Source organism: Panthera onca (assembly GCF_046562875.1).
Source record: "Panthera onca isolate mPanOnc1 chromosome E1 unlocalized genomic scaffold, mPanOnc1 haplotype 2 h2.Chr16_ul_9, whole genome shotgun sequence".
NCBI classification, from domain to species: Eukaryota; Metazoa; Chordata; class Mammalia; order Carnivora; family Felidae; genus Panthera; species Panthera onca.
In genome coordinates, this window is record NW_027675823.1 from 302,295 (window position 1) to 321,039 (window position 18,745).

Consider the following 18,745-nt stretch of genomic DNA (forward strand, 5'->3'; position numbering starts at 1 on the left):
CTTTGGCTCAGGTCACGATCTCGCGGTCCGTGAGTTCGAGCCCCGCGTTGGGCTCTGTGCTGACAGCTCAGAGCCTGGAGCCTGTTTCAGATTCTGTGTCTCCCTCTCTCTGTGACCCTCCCCCGTTCATGCTCTGTCTCTCTCTGTCTCAAAAATAAATAAACGTTAAAAAAAAAAAAAAAGATACACAATGAAAATCTTCTTGCCTGGTCTATTCAGTTCCTATTCCTTTTCCCCAGTAACTAACTAATAAGTAACTAGTTTCTTTTTTTTTTTAATTTTTTGTTAATGTTTTATTTATTTTTGAGGCAGGAAGTACTTAGATCATTCAAGAAAATATGAATATATGTATGTATATATATGTATGAATATATATATATATGATATATATATATCCCTCCCTCACTTTTTACGTGAGAGCATGATATGTACATTGTTCTGTATCCTTGATTTTTTAATACAGTAATATATTTTGGATATTTGTTCCTATCAGAATATAAAGGCCTTTCTCATTCCCTTTTATAGTTGCATAGAGAACATGTGAATTCTCATTCTGATGGAAATTTATTCTTTTAATTTATTTTTAAAAAATTTTTTTGTTTATTTATTTTGGAAAGAGAGAGAGGCAGAGTGTGAGCAGGGGAGGGGCAGAGAGAGAGAGGGAGACCCAGAATCCGAAGCAGGCTCCAGGCTCTGAGCTGGCAGCACAGAGCCCGACATGGGGCTTGAACTCACGAACCGTGAGATCATGACCTGAACCAAAGTCAGACGCTCAACTGACTGTGCCACCCAGACACCCTTTGGAACTTCATATATTTAACTTATTGGGATCAGTGATCCTTCCAACTTGAATCTTTGTCTTTTCGATTGTGGTACCAAGAAACATTTTGCAGCGTCACATGATGGATGCCCTGTGTGAATTATCTAACTTTTGAGTATAATTTTGAAAATATCTAACTCACTTTAAAAATGAGTTAATTGAATTGCACCAAGAAGCATAAAATACCTAGGAATAAATCTTTTTTTTTTTTTAATTTATTTTTTTAATATATGAAATTTACTGTCAAATTGGTTTCCATACAACACCCAGTGCTCATCCCAAAAGGTGCCCTCCTCAATACCCATCACCCACCCTGCCCTCCCTCCCACCCCCCATCAACCCTCAGTTTGTTCTCAGTTTTTAACAGTCTCTTATGCTTTGGCTCTCTCCCACTCTTTTTTTTTTCCTTCCCCTCCCCCATGGGTTTCTGTTACGTTTCTCAGGATCCACATAAGAGTGAAACCATATGGTATCTGTCTTTCTCTGTATGGCTTCTTTCACTTAGCATCACACTCTCCAGTTCCATCCACGTTGCTACAAAAGGCCATATTTCATTTTTCCTCATTGTCACGTAGTATTCCATTGTGTATATAAACCACAATTTCTTTCTCCATTCATCAGTTGATGGACATTTAGGCTCTTTCCATAATTTGGCTATTGTTGAGAGTGCTGCTATCAACATTGGGGTACAAGTGCCCCTATGCATCATACCTAGGAATAAATCTAACCAAAGATGTAAAAGATCTGTATGCTGAAAACTATAGAAAGCTTATGAAGGTAATTGAAGAAGATATAAAGAAATGGAAAGACATTCCCTGCTCATGGATTGGAAGAATAAATATTGTCAAAATGTCAATACTACCCAAAGCTATCTACACATCCAATGCAATCCCAATCAAAATTGCACCAGCATTCTTCTCGAAACTAGAACAAGCAGTTCTAACATTCATATGGAACCACAAAAGGCCCTGAATAGCCAAAGTAATTTTGAAGAAGACCAAAGCAGGAGGCATCACAATCCCAGACTTTAACCTCTACTACAAAGCTGTAATCATCAAGACAGCATGGTATTGGCGCAAAGACAGACACATAGACCAATGGAATAGAATAGAAACCCCAGAAGCTAGACCCACAAACGTATGGCCAACTGATCTTTGACAAAGCAGGAAAGAACATCCAATGGAAAAAAGACAGTCTCTTTAACAAATGGTGCTGGGAGAACTGGACGGAAACATGTAGAAGAATGAAACAAGACCACTTTCTCACACCATTCACAAAAATAAACTCAAAATGGATAAAGGACCTGAATGTGAGACAGGAAACCATCAAAACCCTAGAGGAGAAAGCAGAAAAAGACCTCTCTGACCTCAGCCGTAGCAATCTCTTACTCGACACATCCCCAACGGCAAGGGAATTAAAAGCAAAAATGAACTACTGGGACCTTATGAAGATAAAAAGCTTCTGCACAGCACAGGAAACAACCAACAAAACTAAAAGGCAACCAACGGAATGGGAAAAGATATTTGCAAATGACATATTGGACAAAGGGCTAGTATCCAAAATCTATAAAGAGCTCACCAAACTCCACATCCGAAAAACAAGTAACCCAGTGAAGAAATGGGCAGAAAACATGAATAGACACTTCTCTAAAGAAGACATCCAGATGGCCAACAAGCACATGAAAAGATGCTCAACGTCGCTCCTTATCAGGGAATACAAATCAAAACCACACTCAGATATAACTTCATGCCAGTCAGAGTGGCCAAAATGAACAAATCAGGAGACTATAGATGCTGGAGAGGACGTGGAGAAACGGGAACCCTCTTGCACTGTTGGTGGGAATGCAAATTGGTGCAGCCACTCTGGAAAGCAGTGTGGAGGTTCCTCAGAAAATTAAAAATAGACCTACCCTATGACCCAGCATTAGCACTGCTAGGAATTTACCCAAGGGATACGGGAGTACTGATGCATAGGGGCACTTGTACCCCAATGTTTGTAGCAGCACTCTCAACAATAGCCAAATTATGGAAAGAGCCTAAATGTCCATCAACTGATGAATGGAGAAAGAAATTGTGGTTTATATACACAATGGAATACTACGTGACAATGAGAAAGAACGAAATATGGCCCTTTGTAGCAACGTGGATGGAACTGGAGAGTGTGATGCTAAGTGAAATAAGCCATACAGAGAAAGACAGATACCATATGTTTTCATTCTTATGTGGATCCTGAGAAACGTAACAGAAACCCATGGGGGAGGGGAAGGAAAAAAAAAAAAAAAAAGAGGTTAGAGTGGGAGAGAGCCAAAGCATAAGAGACTCTTAAAAACTGAGAACAAACTGAGGGTTGATGCGGGGTGGGAGGGAGAGGAGGGTGGGTGATGGGTATTGAGGAGGGCACCTTTTGGGATGAGCACTGGGTGTTGTATGGAAACCAATTTGACAAAAAATCATATATTGAAAAAAAAAAGAGTTAATTGCCTAATGTTTTATGAACTTACCAAAACTCTTCTTTAACTCTTATTTTCAGTATTAAAAGTATCTTAGGGTCAAAAGTACATAGTTTTATTTCATAGTCTCTAAAGGTATACTTTATTTTCTTTGGTTTCAAATAATATCATTAATGGTTGGCAAATAATATTTTTGCATAGTGTTTGATGTTTTACCAAGCACTTTCACATAATTTATTTTTTAATAATTATTCTTTTTTTAAAAATATATATTTATATTGAGAGGGACAGAGACTATGAGCAGAGGAGGGACAGAGAGAGGGACACAGAATCCGAAGCAGTCTCCAGGCTCTGAGCTATCAGCACAGAGCCTGATGCAGAGCTTGAAATCACAAATTCACAAATCGTCGTGAGATCATAACCTCAGCCGAGGTTGGACGCTTAACCGACTGAGCCACCCAGACGCCCCTCACATAATTTATTTTTTAACTATTCTTTATGACTATCCTGTTAAGTAGAAATCTTACAATAAAGAAAGAGAAAAGTAAAGTTCGAGGAAATTGTACCTTACCTAAGACCCCACAGCAAGTGTTGGACTCCATGTGCAGCTATTTTTTTTACTGTATTATAGGTTAATGGTTCGGTTTCAAAATTCATTTAATGCTATAACTTACAGATTAGTATTATCATGATCAGCACACATATATTGAACACAAAAATATGCATAAAGTAGGCCGTGAGAAATCTTAAAATCTAGATGAAAAGATAGGTCATTTACATAAAAATATAACTAGTATTCTGTAAGGGCAAATTAGTGATGCATATTATTTTAAGAGTTTAGGTGAAGATTAGATTCCTATGAAAAAAATGGAGGAACTGTGAAGGAAGGGTAGCATCTTGCTTGATAGGTAGAGGGAAAACCAGAAAACATTGACACCTAGAGATTTAAAAGGGAAGAAAAGATCAGAGGCGTAAGTAGGATTTGAAAGATAAGGAATGAGAGATAGTTGGTAGGTCTACATTGGAGGAGATATTAAATGTTTTGCTCAAAACAGGTCTCACTATAGTCTTTGGGCAAGAGAGTGTCAGGTACTAAGCTGTCTCTAAAAATTGATTTAACAGTGGATTGGACTAAGGAGCCACTAGAAGCAGGAAGATCGTTTATTTAATCCATTCAGTCAGCAAATGAGTGACACTATGCCGGTAACCAAGATAGGTAAATACTGGTCTCTGACCCCAGAGAATTCACTGAAGAAAGACAGATGAGCAAATAAATAACTACAAATTGTGCTAAATGTTAAGGAGAAAATGTACAAGGAGGAGGTAGAGCGTTAAGGTGCAGGGACTTAATTTAAATAGGATGGCCAGGGAAGCATGTTCTGACATGTGACATTTAGGCTGAAACCTACAGGATTAGAAGGAATCAGCTGCTGGAAGAGTTGGCAGAAGCGTCTTTCAGACAAGAGGAAGAAGCTGTGAATGGTTCTAGGGTAGGAAATAACACATATGTTTAAGAAACTGAAAGGCCTTTCTGGCTGAAGTCTAGTGAAAGCATAAGAGACTGTTAAAAACTGAGAACAAACTGAGGGTTGATGGGGGGTGGGAGGGAGGGGAGGGTGGGTGATGGGTATTGAGGAGGGCACCTTTTGGGATGAGCACTGGGTGTTGTATGCAAACCAATTTGACAATAAATTTCATATATTGAAAAAAAAAATGTAAGGAATTTGAATCAAATTCAAAATATAATGGAAACCAATGAAGTGTTTTTATTTTATTTTTTTTTAATGTTTATTTTTGAGAGAGAGAGAGTGAGAAGGGGAGGGGCAGAGAGAGAGGAAGGCACAATCTGAACAGGCTCCAGGCTCTGAGCTGTCAGTACAGAGGCCAATGTGGGGCTCGAACTCGCGGACCACGAGATTATAACCTGAACCGAAGTCAGAGGCTTAACTGACTGAGCCACCCAGATGCCCCCAATGAAATGATTTTAAACAACAGAGTGATATGATCAATTTAGTCACTCCCATTGCAGTGTGGAGATTGGATTGAGAGAGGGAAAGTATTTAATGGTATTTAGAAAAATTTGGAAATAATACAGGCCTGGGGAGGTGAGGACCTGAATAGGGTCCTCAGTATGGACTAGTAAGGAAAAATGAATGAAAGAGATATGCTAAAAGGGGAAAAAACTGTGGTGTCTGGGTTTAGAGAGAAACAAATGAAAACAGAACCATGGGTTCCAACTTAGGTTAATGAAGGAATGAATCTAGTTGAAAGTATATTTATTTCAAGTTAGTAGCAATGATGGTACCTCAGAGACTATCCAGAGAAATAGGCACATGAGAAAAGCTGGAGATGCAATTTGGCCATGTAATTGCCTCATGGAGGTAACAGCTGGATAACAATCAGGAGAAATAAATCTCAGAGATGATATAGAGAAGAAAAAGCAATGACCAAGACCTTCTAGCCTAGATTCTTAATCTGTTTAGTCAATTTCATTACTTTGATTGTTTTATCAATCTTTGAGTTAATGCTAATCCCCTTAAGGTAAAATGAGAAAGATTGTGGTAGGTAAAATGTGAAAGATTTTACCATTTTATGGATAGATGTCGCATATCATACATAAGTCACTTCTCTTTAATTGATAAATGTAATATAATTCCTGAAGAGATGTTTTTGTGGGAAGGTGTTGGAGGAAATGATTGACAGCATGATCTTAAAGTTCTTCCAGAAGAATAAGAAGAGAATAAGGAGAAATAGGAGTTGGAAAGGATGTGGTGAAATGAATGGCTTTTTTTTTTTTTTTTCACTACCTACGTATTTGTGTAAATTGGGCCAATTCTTCTGAAAGAAAATTCTAAGAGGGTTCATTATTAAGATTCCACTGAATTTTGGTTTAGGAAGATAGGATGCAGTGGAATACTATGTGGTCATTTAAAAATAATACTCCTAGAATAATATGCTGACAAGGGAAAATGTTGAAAATACATTGCTAAATGAAATGAAACTTGATATTAAAGAGTATTAAGACCAAACACCGTTAAAATGTTAATCATTAAGCACGTGGCACGGCGTGTACTAATTCTGTAATTGGAAGGAAGGAAGCTAATTAAGACGTGAGAGCAGGTAGTCAGCTACCCAAATTGTACAGAGGACAGTGAAGGCTAAGATTATTAGATCTGACAAAGAAGGGGATTGAGAGGTTATTTGCTGTTCTTTGTAATAGCAGAAGCATTGTGCTCTGCATCAGAATGTTTGACCTGTAGTCTAATGTTTTCTTCCTCATGATCTTGGACAAATCACTTCATCTAAATATAAAATACAGGTATATGTGCTGAACTATAGATAATAGTACATGTCCTATATATTTCATAAGATTTTTTTGTGGCTGTCAAAAGAACTAATATAGAAGTACCCCATAAGTTATAAAAAGTGTCAAATGTAAAGTAGTATTGTTCCAAGAGAGCTATGGGAGCTTAAAATAGAGATTGGGTGATGAAATAGGGGCAAGAAATACTAAATTACTCATTTGAGAAGCTCAGTAATACAGAATGGAGGGAAGTAGAATAGTAGGTAGGCATGACAATAGGATAGAGGAATGGAAACATTAAGGGAGCAGAGGAGAAAATACATTAAATAGTCAATAATCAAGTAACAATTAGTGAGTCTATTTGGTATGCATAGTAGAGATCGTAGAAGTATTATAGCACAAGGGTCTTGTGCTCACAAGGGAGATTATGGTGAGATTAGAGAAAAAAAGACATTTAGAAGATTGTATACTAGATCATGTGGCACCAGCCATAAGAGCTACAAGAATTTAAGTATAATGAGAAGAATACATCTTATATATACTGATATTATGCCATTATTATATATAATGGTATATCAGAACGAACTATGATAATCTGGGGAAGCCTAAAGGAGCAGATAGAGCTTGAACTGGTTGCTGGACTGGGGAGAGAATTTAGATGTATATTCTAGATGAGGAGACTAGCCTGCCCAAACAAAACATGTGAGAATGACTTAGATGTCTATGAGGAATAAAGTAGAAAGATGTGGGATAGATTTGGGAATGCACAAAATCTGAATGATAAAATACCTACTTTATAACATTGCAAATTATAATATGGCTGAGTTTGTCTTTCCCCAAATACATAATGGAATTACTAACTACCTTATAGCTATCATATTTTTAGGTGTCTATTTCTAGGCAGAAAAGTTTTACCTGAATACAAAGGCAGTGTCAGCAAATTTTGTACCTAGGAAGTACAGTCATCACAGTCAGAAGTTATAAATCCATATTCCAAAGTGCTAAATTCAGATTGATTATATACTATTAGAGAATAAATACGGGTTTTTCCTAGACAGAATACATAACTACTTAAAGTGATAGGAAGGATAGTTAACCTCTAAAAAAAAAGCTCTGTAGGATCTTTCACAGCATCAGAAATTACTATCATTAAGACATTCTCTTGTATTACCTATCTTAGGCCACTATTAAAGTATTGTTATTAAATAAGAAGGAAACTGACATGGAGGGGGAAGCAAAGCTCTCTCTTCTGTTAACAATTATTATTGTTAAATTATTAAAAAATTATTAAAAAATATTAAAATTTTTTAAATAAATTATTTAAAAAATTATTTAAAAAATAACAATTCTAGGTTGATGGGGGGTGGGAGGGAGGGGAGGGTGGGTGATGGGTATTGAAGAGGGCATCTTTTGGGATGAGCACTGGGTGTTGTATGGAAACCAATTTGACAATAAATTTCATATATTAAAAACAATAACAATTCTATCAGCAGATTAATTAGCTGTTACTTGTGTATACCAAGGTTCTCAGATCTAAGTACAAGAGAATCAGTATAAGACAAATTAAGTTTAATAAAGGAACGGGAAAGAGGTAGATTTGAGGTGGCAGTGACTAGGGGCAGCAGAGAGATCCCTGGACACATACCGAAAGGATGTAAGAAACTTGAGAGGCAAAGATAGATGGACAGAAGGAGACAGATAGCAAGGCTTAATTTCTACTACGAGTTTGCCCTATAAGTGATCTATTTTGTAGGTATAAAATGAGAGTTAGATGTGTATGTACCTCAAGAGAATATTTAAGGTGAATGCTTAAAAAAATGCTAGGTATCTATATTAGTTTTTTGAATCATAGTTTAAGCTAATTGTTTAGAATTTGCATCTAAACTGAAAGTATTTTCTCTTGATAGAGGTTAATGAACTTGCAAAGGCCTTAAACAAAGTCACCAATGAAAAAGTTGTTGTTGATGATATAAAACCTATACTGAAAGGCTTGGGGATTTATTTGCCAGAGGAAGAATTGCAGGAGATGCTTACATCCATTTCTCTTGATAGTAAGTATTTCTTTTCTGAGTCATTTATTACATATCACACTTGTGTTTACTTTCACTCATAAACCCACAGAGCTGATTGATTAGGAATCAAATGCAGTGAGTTCAACAACATTAGATTTTCCCTATTAGGCTTGGGTGAGAATTTGCTTTGGATTATTCTCATATTGAATTATCCTAGGGATGTATAATCTTCCTGTCTTCATCCCATTGCTTTGCCTCCTGAGGTTTGAATCATACGTTTTTATTGGACAGGAGCTGTGCAGCTCTCTCAAGCCCCTGAAATGCAGGGCCAAGCCTTAGTGTGGTGACACACACTTACCAGTTTGGTTTCCCCACAGTCCTCAAAGGGCTACAGTGGTGTTTTTGGAATCCTGCCAGTGGGAGGTTTAACTTACATGCAAAGCAAAGGGGTACTTTTCTTCTTCTTCAGTTCCAAATACATGGCCAATAAAAAACAAAAGATGCACACTTCCTTTACTAATATATCTTTGCTTATAAGTATATATATAGTCTCCATTAGGTATTTCGGTTGGGGTTTGGTTTATGGTACTTGTAGGGAATATCTTCTTCCTTCGTAACATAGATAGTGGTAGTAGGACTTGTAATGCTGAAAAATTCAGAGAATGTCACATACCAAAAAACACTGGTCCCAAGTGGTTAAAATATATGTAAAATTCATAAAACACTCATTGGCTCTACAACAAAAAAGACTGCAAGAGTTATCATAATCATGTTCCTTTTTATAGTCTGAGGTGTGTTTAGCAGAATCAGAGTTAGAAAACAGGACTAACTTGGTTCTGAAGATTTGGTAAGCATGCATATCTTTTGAGCTCATCCCTTTGTATCTTTGGGTTAAAGACCATTCATTTCTTGATGTTTCATTTTCAGATGAGGGGAAAGTGAACTTAAAAGATTTCCTGACTCAGTTAATGAAAATGCCATATTTTACAAAAGTTCAAAGTAAGTGAGAATTTTTTAACAATAAAAATTTTGAGTGGAATCCTTTAGTTTTGATTATATGCATTTGTGCAGTTTTCTAATGCTGAAACACATCATGTATATAACAAATGTACTCTGGATGATGAATCAGTAAGGGATCCTAGTCCTGACCTTTTCTTGACTTAAATTTTATGAACTTATAGTATTTTTCCATCACTCAAAAGGGATTAACTAAGTGTTAATAGCTGAATGAATAAGGAAACCATAAAAAGGATGAGATCATGCCATTGGAGACAACATAGATGGACCTAGAGGGTATTATGCTAAGTGGAATAAATCAGACAGAGAAAGATGAATGCCATATGATTCAAATTATAAGTGGAATCTAAAAAAAGCCAAACAGGGGCACCTAGCTGGCTTAGTTGGTGGAGCATGTGACTCTTGATCTCAAGCTTTTAAGTTCAAGACCCAAATTGGGGGGGCGCCTGGGTGGCTCAGTCGGTTAAGCGTCCGACTTCGGCTCAGGTCATGATCTCACGGTCCGTGGGTTCGAGCCCCGCGTCGGGCTCTGTGCTGACAGCTCAGAGCCTGGAGCCTGTTTCAGATTCTGTGTCTCCCTCTTTCTCTGACCCTCCCCTGTTCATGCTCTCTCTCTGTCTCAAAAATAAATAAATGTTAAAAAAAAAAAAAAAAGACCCAAATTGGGTGTAGAGTTCACTTAAAAATACAACGAAGAATTATAAATAAATAAATAAATAAATAAAGCCAAACAAACAACAAATAAATAAATAAGCAAATAGCAGAATCAGACCTATAAATACAGAAACAACTTCGTGGTTGCCAGAAGGGAGGGTCTTGAGGGTTGGACAAAAAGGGTGAAGGTGAGAGGGAGATACAGGCCTCCAGTTATGAAATGAATAAGTCACAGGAATAAAAGGCACAGCATAAAGAATACAGTCAATGATATTGTAATAGTGATGTAATGGGACAGATGGTGGTTACCCTTGTGGTGAACAGAGCGTAACGTATAAACTTGTCAAATTACTAAGTTGTATACCTGGAACTAATGTAACATTGTGTGTCAGCTATACTAAAAAAAAAAAAAAAAAAATCAATGTTACCTTTTCTTTTTTTATCCTATTATATGTTCATAAAAATGGGATTTTATCATGAGAAGATTAACTATTGAAACATGTAGGAATATGTTGAAACATACAAGCTTCCTCCATATTTTGTAAGAGGTATTCTTCTCATTATTCCACTGCCTTAGCCATGAGGCATTGAATGTAATCTGGTTTTAATGTGTTCATTTAATTGACATCTCCAACTGTGAGATATCTGTGATATCTGTGGAACTTCTGGGTCTCCTTGGAGCCTTTGTTCTTGAGATTAATTGAAATGGCTTAATTTCCTCTAAATTTTAATTCCCGAGATTGAAACTGAACAAAATTCAGAAGGCCTAATTTAGGTAGCTACAAAAATGAAATTATTCCCTAGATTGTAGGTGTTTAGGATGTAACCAAAATGGTATGTTTTTTCAACTGACAAAATATTTTGTCCTTAATCTCTGGTTTTCTGAATGGGATCTATAAAACTCTCCTAGGTATGTTGTTTATAAGCAAATCTCTTACAGGATTAATGTTTATGATATGATAGTGTTTATCATAATACATTTAAAATTTGTTTTCTTACTTGAACAATTGAACCATGATACTTTCAGAAATGAATGTTACCTTTTTTTGGTATTGATAGCAGTGCTGATCCTTCCATTATTTGGGGGACTTTTTGTATGTATGTGTTGGATATATCCAAGTATCCATTGAATGAAAAAAATTAAGAATAGTCACATCAAACTATGGCTGGTTATCTAATTTTTGGCAAGAGAATTGCTAGAATTACTTTTATGCTTAGTTATCCTAGCTTTAATGGAATTCCCAGCCTCTGATATGCCAGAGATGAGTATAAGCGGATGTCCTGAGATTCCTTTATATGTAATCATTCCTCAATCTCAAATTAAATATTTACAATGCCCTGTTTAGCCTAGCGCCTAAACGTTCTATGAAATCAGATAGCCTGCACTTCACACTTGGCTTTACATTTAATAACTGTGTATGCTTAGACAGACTAGCCTCTCTAAGGCTAGGTTTCCTTATCTGTTAAATAAGGGAAATATTGGTAACAACCTCACAGAATCTTTGTATTAAAATGGGATGGTGGAGGGGTGCCTGGGTGGCTCAGTCAGTTAAGCATCCGACTTCAGCTCAGGTCATGATCTCGCGGTCTGTGGGTTCAAGCCCCGCCTAGGGCTCTGTGCTGACAGCTCAGGGCCTGGAGCCTGCTTTAGATTCTGCGTCTCCTTCTTTCTCAGCCCCTCCCCCACTCTCACTCTGTCTCTGTCTCTCTCAAAAGTAAATAAACATTCTAAAATTTTTTTTAAATGATAAAATGGGATGGTGTGTATAAAGCACTTAGCATAGTGCTTAGCAAGCACTAAGCTGAATACTTAATAAGTGGTAGAAGTAGCAGTAGTAGTACTACTAGTAGTAATTATTGTCACTCAGGACCCACTGAATATTACATATTTTTTAACTTCGTATATTGCATATTTTTTTGAATATAGAAAAAGAAGGCCCCTTGAAAACTTTGGCCGCCATTAGGAAAAATGAGGTCACTCCTGATGATCTAGACTCCATGATGAAAAATATAGGAGTTCCATTATCCCAAGATGCGATTCAAAGATCCCTGAAGAATGTGGCTATCACGGGTGAGCATTTAACATTTCTAGGTATCCTTTATCTTAGCTGACATGCATGTGTTTGAACTTTTCAAGAATCCTTAAAGGGTTTATCCACTTCATGGATTATCCGAGCTCTTTTCTACCAACTACCCACTTGGGTTCTACTTATTTTAAGTAGCATCATACAGAGGAGGATCTATACGGTAGGAGGGTATGTGTCTGAATGATACGCATGAGTCTGTCTTTTTGATGGAATCTACAAAATATCAAACGTTTTTCAGTATAGCAATTACAGTTGCCAATCTCTGTTCATATTCCTTGTTCTCTGACATGCATTTTTTCTTTCAGAAGATGGGAAAGTGAATTTAGAAGGGTTCATTGGCAATTTAGTCAATTCAGGATTTTCATTTCTACCTGAAAGTAAGAATTTTCAGTTGAATGGAGATAGCTAATGATATGTAGGTTATAGATCTCTTGGGAAAACCCTAGCTAGATTTTGAGATGGTCTTAAACTGATTTACCACTGGCATAATTGTCTAGTATCTTTACTCCACACATGTCAAATGTGTATGTAGCACATGAGAACATGCCCTTTAGAGAGCTCTAGTTACCTCTTCTGCCTAGTCTGAGACCAGAGTCTTAACTGCAGTTATCTTTCCACTGAGGACCTTGTGAAGAAAAAAATCACATTAATTAGAATGACTAAACCAGCACTTAGAATTACACTGTTTGCAAGTTACTCTACTTTAACTCAAGTGTAATTGTGTGAGACATATTAAAATGATAAATAGTGGGTTCCTGATATTGATTTACAATAATTCTTCTTTAAGAAATGAGTGAAAATCTTTGTTACTGTTAGGAAAATTTTTCTTCAGGTTTGTTTTTTTTCTTTTGTTATTTCTTTTTTTTCTCTTTTTTTTTTTTTTTTTAACGTTTATTTATTTTTGAGACAGAGAGAGACAGAGCATGAACGGGGGAGGATCAGAGAGAGAGGGAGACACAGAATCTGAAACAGGCTCCAGGCTCTGAGCGGTCAGCACAGAGCCCGATGCGGGGCTCGAGCTCACAGACCGCGAGATCATGACCTGAGCTGAAGTCAGCCGCTTAACCGACTGAGCCACCCAGGCGCCCCATCTTTTGTTATTTCAACGTTGTTTTCTTTGGTTATTTCTTTGTATGGGCTCCATGTTTTTGCCCCTAGTTTCTCTTTATACACTAATTCAAAGTTTAATTTTAGCACAATGTTTGTCAATTATAATGTTAAGGACCCTTTTCTTCTTTGGGTTTGCATAGTATTTCTGTAACCTTAGGCCTCTGAATTCTCTGATAAGCTGCCCTTTCTTGCCACGATGGTGCTGAAAAGGAAGGAATGATTTACATTTTGCACGTGTAAGTGAGAAGAATATCTCTGACACCAAGCCAAAATTATACACACATTCAAACCACTTCATATCGTCCATTTTTAAGTGCCCTCTATGGTTGCAGAAATTCAAGGTTTACTTCTTTGACCATGTCCACCTACTTTTGGATAAGCACATATATGTAGCTTTGATAAGCAAAAAAATATTTATGAAGAGATGTTTTGTAGAGATGCCTGGGATCCAGACCTGAGCTGAGATCAAGAGTCGGATGCTTAATTGATTGAGCCACTCTGGCGTCCCTAGAAATGCCTTTTTTGAGACAACTTCCTAATAGTATATATCAACTGCTTTTGGGAACTGGTGTTAAAAATGGCCATATCAAGGGGCGCCTGGGTGGCGCAGTCGGTTGAGCGTCCGACTTCAGCCAGGTCACGATCTCGCGGTCCGTGAGTTCGAGCCCCACGTCAGGCTCTGGGCTGATGGCTCGGAGCCTGGAGCCTATTTCCGATTCTGTGTCTCCCTCTCTCTCTGCCCCTCCCCCGTTCATGCTCTGTCTCACTCTGTCCCAAAAATAAATAAAAAACGTTGAAAAAAAAAAATTAAAAAAAAAATGGCCATATCAAGAGTGTCACTATATCTTCAGAAGATGTTGCCCATTAGATTATTTAGTGATGAAAAGTGTCTTGAAATTTAGATGATTGATTGATTTTTTAGAGAGAGACAGGGCAGGTATGCTCACCAGCAGGGGAGGGGCTGAGGGAGAGGGAGAAAGAATCTTAAGTAAGCTCCATCGTGAAGCCTGATGTGGCTCTCCATCCCACAATTTACCATGAGATCCTGAGCTGAGCTGAAATCAAGAGCTGGATGCTTAACTGACTGAGACACCCAGGCACTCCTTGAAATTTAATATCAGAAAAAAAAATCTCTCTTCCAAAGACCAGTGTGCTTCTTTGTGTAGGTAATAACCCGAGTTCCCCTTTATGCCTTAGCTTCCAAAAAGTTTCAGATCTAAACTTAATATTTAAGCACTATTAACCATGTTGGCCTTGTTTGTTATTTACTACCTTTTTCTCATGTGTTTTTGATGCTCACATTTCTAATTATGATTGTTATATTTTCTATTTCTCCATGAAATTTTGTCAGTTCTGTTATATACTTTTTAGACTCTCTAATTTTGCTCATCTGCATTTATGATTGTTATATCTTCCTGATGAATTGGCTGGCAGAGAATACCGAATGTATCATTTTGGAAGAGAAATCACTTTTTCCTCTGAGTACAAGCTGAAAATTGATTCCCCATTCTATGGCTACATGACTCCTTATTTACCACATTTTTTTAATGTTTATTTATTTTTTTGAGACAGAGAGAGACAGAGCATGAACGGGGGAGGGTCAGAGAGACAGGGAGACACAGAATCCGAAGCGTGCTCCAGGCTCTGAGCTGTCAGCACAGAGCCCGACACAGGGCTCGAACTTACAGACTGTGAGATCATGGCCTGAGCCGAAGTCGGACCCTCAACCGACTGAGCCACCCAGGTGCCCCTACCACAGTTTACATAGTGGCTCCTAACTGTTCCCTCAACATCAGCCAGTAACACTTCTTGTCTAATATCATATGGGCTGTACTGGGTTAAATGTTCCTGTGCTTATAGCCATATTCTCTTTAAAATGATCAAAAGAACATGTTTCTATTTCTGATAGAAGAACTGAAAGTGTGCATCTGAATACATGTCAAAAGACTCTTCTTTTCACACTGAAATGGAATATAGCGATGTGAAGATAATAGGAAGTATTTTTCTGAAATTGAAAATTATTAGCATTTCCCATTCTCGTAGCTTTTACCGCTTCTATTTTTCTCCTAGGAAGTAAGGTTGATGACAGCAACTTAGACACTTTTCTAGGAAACATGAAGATGGAGATGTCAGGTAAAGAATTTTGTAAGATTCTGAAGCACCTGTCAGTTGAAGGTGACATTTACATAGACATCGTTCACATGGTTCTATGTTGTGAGAAGTCTTTTTATTAATGTAAACTTCTTAGATATAAAATTCTTATAGAAAGAACCATAGAAAATGATAAAAAATAATAAAAAATTACCTTAAGTGTTATGCTTTAGGCTCTCTTCCTTGAGAATAAATTTTATGGTTTCCAAAAGTTCCATTTGGGAGGTGTGGAAGAAAGATGGAAATGTATTTGTTTTGTTAGTACTTTAGATCCAAACTTACGTTTCTAGGAATACTTTGGCAACCTTTCCTCTGTATCACTGATTCAAAAAGCATCATTAAGATCCCACAATATTCTTTTTATTATTTAAAAAAAATGTTAATGTTTTCTATTTTTGAGAGACAGAGAGACAGAGCATGAACAGGGAAGGAGCAGAAAGAGAGGGAGACACAGAATCCAAAGCAGGCTCCAGGCTCTGAGCTGTCAGCACCGAGCCCGACGAAGGGCTCGAACTTTGGGAGCGGGGTAGCACCCTAAACTGCCACCGTTACCATGTATACCCAGTCCAATCCACCAAGAAAGGCCTGGCACACAACATTCTGTTCTTTAAACTTTTTTTTTTCAATTTTTCCTCCTTTCTCCTTTTAAAATGCTATTCTGCACTTTGAAAACAGAATCAAGACATGATGAAGAATCAGCTTCTGAAGAAAAGGATTACTATAGAATAAATACAGCTGTATTACACTGCTATTAAATAGCTCAATGCAGGAAAAAATTTACAAGATACAAGTTTGTTTGTGTTTTTTACAATATTAAAAGGCAGGAGTTTCAACTTTATAAATCTAAGAACATTTTATGCATAGGGTAACGTGCATTACTGTTATTTAAGGAAACACTGACAAATCCTTTAACTTGCAAATCTGATTAAAAAATATCAAAATGTTGAAAGTTGTGGAACAACCTACCCATTAAGCAATTTATCTACTATTTTTATATGATTACAAAATGTGAGGGGCACCTGCGTGGCTCAGCCGGTTTAGTGTCTGACTTCAGCTCAGTTCATGACCTGGCGGTCGGTGAGTTTGAGCCCCGCTTCGGGCTCTGTGCTGACAGCTCAGAGCCTGGAGCCTGCTTCAGATTCTGTGTCTCCCTCTCTCTCTGCCCCTCCCCCTCTCACGCTCTGTCTCTCTGTCTCTCAAAAATGAATAAATGTTAAAAAAAATCAAAATGTGATAAAAAGCCCTTATCTTGCCTCCCCCCTTTTGGTGATATGATCATACCTGGGACAGTCATAAGATTGGCCAAGGAGGGTGATGAGCGAGCAATGGGAACCACAGCTAGGACCAGACAGGGCTCCACAGGCAAGGGGAGCATGAAAGAGGAAGGGCCTAACTGATATCGACAGGGAACTGGATGTGAAGGAAACAGGACTAAATGAATCAGTCTGTAAAAATAGAATTTTACAGGGAAGATGACTGCTCATGTCCTAGACCCCCTAGTTTGCAGAGAAGTGGGAATAGAGGTGAAGTAGTCCTAACATGGACTTTATAGACCAGGGCAGGTAATAAAAGCATTCTGAATGGAAATACTGGTGTGTGGGGTTATGTACCTGGTGGGGTGGAGCACAGAAAAGAATATGAAGGCATGGGCGGGGGTGGGGGGGAGAGAAATACAGTTGTAGTAAAAATCATGGGAAATTGTTGATTTCTTATGCTGTTTCACAGTTAAGAATTTCATGTGTTTGAACCTCATTATGATCTCTGTAATTTGTACCTCATTTTACAGCTGATGGAAGAGTTGAACCTAATAAACTAATGAATAAAGCTGAAGCTGTTACAGGTAAGAAGTTGATATAAAACTGAGAGAGCGATGCTTTAAACTTTTTTTAATGTTTTATTGATTTGCGAGGGGGGGAGGGGCAGAGAGATGGGGAGACACAGAATCAGAAGCAGGCTCCAAGCTCTGAGCTGTTAGCACAGAGCCAGATGCAGGGCTCACACCCACGAACCATGAGATCATGACCTTAGCTGAAGTCAGACACTTAACCAACTGAGCCACCCAGGCGCACCTGAGATAGTAATGCTTTTAAAACATATTTTTGCAAGAGTATTCTCAGCAATATTTTTTAAAGTATTGAAGTATAGTTGACATACAACGTTATACTAGTTTCAGGTGTGCAATGTAGTGGTTCAATAATTATCTACTTAACTAACTGCTCACCATGGTAAATGTCGTTACCATCTGTCATCATGCAACGTTATTATGATATTACTGACTATATTCCCTATGCTGTACTTTTCATCTTTGTGACTCTGTTCACCTATTTCATGTATCCCCCCCACTCCCCTTTCCTCTGACAACCAACAGTTTGTTCTCTGTATTTATGAATCTATGGTTTAAGAAAGTGCAACTGGGGGGAGAAATAGAGATAAAGATCTCTCTCTCTCTCTCTCTCTCTCTCTCTCTCTCTCAAAAGAAGGTTCAAGTGTTCTTGCTGCCTGCTGCACACCCCCATCATCTCTACCCTCAACCCTTCTTTCTAATCAAACCCTGATAGGAGGTAAGATAGAAGAAAAACTCTAGATGTGTTGATGGGATGGGAGTGAGGGTATAGAAAAAACCAAGGAGACCTTTTGTCGTGCTTCCTATTTGGAACTCTGGGATGTCACCACCTCACTGAGTGTCCAGACAGGATGCCATTTTCACCAGAATAGATATTGCGGTATGGTGTTCTTAGGCAGAGGGAGGGCTGGAAACAGGCCACCGCTTTGCCCCCTTTGGCTTTGTGTGGTATGAAGGATATCCAGTTTTCCCACGTACTCCCAGTAAGCAATGTAGAAGGTTTCTCAGAGATGGGGGTCAGTGGGTCTGCCATGGGACACCAAGTCAAAGGGAGAGGTGATCCCTCCAGAGGCTATGGAGTAGACAGTATGGTCTGGGGACTAACAGAATACTTGACTGAGACACAGAGGACCTCATCACCAGTGAATGCTAGGGCTTAGCCAACCAAGTTAGTGAAGGAAGGACCAAAGAACCTTGACTTTGCTAAAAAACAAAACAACAATGACACAGACCACAACGACACAGACCACAAGTTTCTCAGGCCATCAGCTTCAGCAGGAGATGTCAGGACTCATGAA